We start from the raw sequence: 2,945 nt of genomic DNA on the forward strand, positions 1-2,945 counted from the left end.
TGGGCGAAACTCCCTTGAAAGTGGCACTCTGAAAAAATTTCCAAGTTTGGCTGACTTAGAAAAAATTCGAGAACCAGGATGAGGAGGGGGAAAATGTGGCCAGTCAGGCCGACCCGAAGTGCCTCTTAGGCGGATAGGGGTTGGGCGAAACTCCCTTGAAAGTGGCACTCTGAAAAAATTTCCAAGTTTGGCTGACTTAGAAAAAATTCGAGAACCAGGATGAGGAGGGGGAAAATGTGGCCAGTCAGGCCGACCCGAAGTGCCTCTTAGGCGGATAGGGGTTGGGCGAAACTCCCTTGAAAGTGGCACTCTGAAAAAATTTCCAAGTTTGGCTGACTTAGAAAAAATTCGAGAACCAGGATGAGGAGGGGGAAAATGTGGCCAGTCAGGCCGACCCGAAGTGCCTCTTAGGCGGATAGGGGTTGGGCGAAACTCCCTTGAAAGTGGCACTCTGAAAAAATTTCCAAGTTTGGCTGACTTAGAAAAAATTCGAGAACCAGGATGAGGAGGGGGAAAATGTGGCCAGTCAGGCCGACCCGAAGTGCCTCTTAGGCGGATAGGGGTTGGGCGAAACTCCCTTGAAAGTGGCACTCTGAAAAAATTTCCAAGTTTGGCTGACTTAGAAAAAATTCGAGAACCAGGATGAGGAGGGGGAAAATGTGGCCAGTCAGGCCGACCCGAAGTGCCTCTTAGGCGGATAGGGGTTGGGCGAAACTCCCTTGAAAGTGGCACTCTGAAAATATTTCCAAGTTGGGCTGACTTAGAAAAAATTCGAGAACCAGGCTGAGGAGGGGACCATCTGGCAAGGGAGTCCGACCTAAAGTGCATCTAAAGCGGATATGGGTTGGTCGAGCCTCCCTTGATTTGCCCTGGAGCTCCCACGTCTTAAAAAGGTCTCTCCTATAATTGTACACCAACCATTTTGAGGTTTGGGTGCAAACCTCTCGAATGGGGGGACTCGGTCCCCTATCTACAGCGCCCCTAATGACGACAGGTGGTACTGCGCCCCTGGTAGCCCGGCCATTGAAAATGAATGGGCCCATTCATTTCAATGGGGAATTTCGACCCCTGGTTGCCCGCCATTCATTTCAATGGGGAATTTCGACCCCTGGTCGCCCGCCATTCATTTCAATGGGGACTTTCGACCCCTGGTTGCCCGCCATTCATTTCAATGGGGGATTTCGACCCCTGGTCGCCCGCCATTCATTTCAATGGGGGATTTCGACCCCTGGTAGCCCGCCATTCATTTCAATGGGGGACTTCGACCCCTGGTAGCCCGCCATTCATTTCAATGGGGGACTTGGACCCCTGGTAGCCCGCCATTCATTTCAATGGGGGATTTCGACCCCTGGTCGCCCGCCATTCATTTCAATGGGGGATTTCGACCCCTGGTAGCCCGCCATTCATTTCAATGGGGGACTTCGACCCCTGGTTGCCCGCCATTCATTTCAATGGGGGATTTCGACCCCTGGTCGCCCGCCATTCATTTCAATGGGGGATTTCGACCCCTGGTCGCCCGCCATTCATTTCAATGGGGGATTTCGACCCCTGGTAGCCCGCCATTCATTTCAATGGGGGACTTCGACCCCTGGTAGCCCGCCATTCATTTCAATGGGGGACTTGGACCCCTGGTAGCCCGCCATTCATTTCAATGGGGGATTTCGACCCCTGGTCGCCCGCCATTCATTTCAATGGGGGATTTCGACCCCTGGTAGCCCGCCATTCATTTCAATGGGGGACTTCGACCCCTGGTTGCCCGCCATTCATTTCAATGGGGGATTTCGACCCCTGGTCGCCCGCCATTCATTTCAATGGGGGATTTCGACCCCTGGTCGCCCGCCATTCATTTCAATGGGGGATTTCGACCCCTGGTAGCCCGCCATTCATTTCAATGGGGGACTTCGACCCCTGGTAGCCCGCCATTCATTTCAATGGGGGACTTGGACCCCTGGTAGCCCGCCATTCATTTCAATGGGGGACTTCGACCCCTGGTTGCCCGCCATTCATTTCAATGGGGGACTTCGACCCCTGGTTGCCCGCCATTCATTTCAATGGGGGATTTCGACCCCTGGTCGCCCGCCATTCATTTCAATGGGGGATTTCGACCCCTGGTAGCCCGCCATTCATTTCAATGGGGGACTTCGACCCCTGGTTGCCCGCCATTCATTTCAATGGGGGACTTCGACCCCTGGTTGCCCGCCATTCATTTCAATGGGGGATTTCGACCCCTGGTCGCCCGCCATTCATTTCAATGGGGGATTTCGACCCCTGGTAACCCGCCATTCATTTCAATGGGGGACTTCGACCCCTGGTTGCCCGCCATTCATTTCAATGGGGGACTTCGACCCCTGGTTGCCCGCCATTCATTTCAATGGGGGATTTCGACCCCTGGTTGCCCGGCATTCGTTCCTATGTGGCGGGGGATTTCAACCCCAGGTCGCCCTCGTGTGGTTCTTTTTGGCGCAGCTGACGGGCTCCGCTGCTCGTGGAGGTTTGCTAGTGGAGGATAACCCCCTGCCTGGGCAACTCGAACGCCCGGCATTCGTTCCTATGTGGCGGGGGATTTCAACCCCAGGTCGCCCTCGTGTGGTTCTTTTTGGCGCAGCTGACGGGCTCCGCTGCTCGTGGAGGTTTGCTAGTGGAGGATAACCCCCTGCCTGGGCAACTCGAACGCCCGGCATTCGTTCCTATGTGGCGGGGGATTTCAACCCCAGGTCGCCCTCGTGGGGTTCTTTTTGGCGCAGCTGACGGGCTCCGCTGCTCGTGGAGGTTTGCTAGTGGAGGATAACCCCCTGCCTGGGCAACTCGAACGCCCGGCATTCGTTCCTATGTGGCGGGGGATTTCAACCCCAGGCCGCCCTCGTGTGGTTCTTTTTGGCGCAGCTGACGGGCTCCGCTGCTCATGGAGGTTTGCTAGTGGAGGATAACCCCCTGCCTGGGCAACT

Source organism: Leptonotus elevatus, unplaced genomic scaffold (genome assembly GCF_054856555.1).
Source record: "Leptonotus elevatus isolate MCC_2025b unplaced genomic scaffold, RoL_Lele_1.0 HiC_scaffold_252, whole genome shotgun sequence".
Classification (NCBI taxonomy): Eukaryota; Metazoa; Chordata; class Actinopteri; order Syngnathiformes; family Syngnathidae; genus Leptonotus; species Leptonotus elevatus.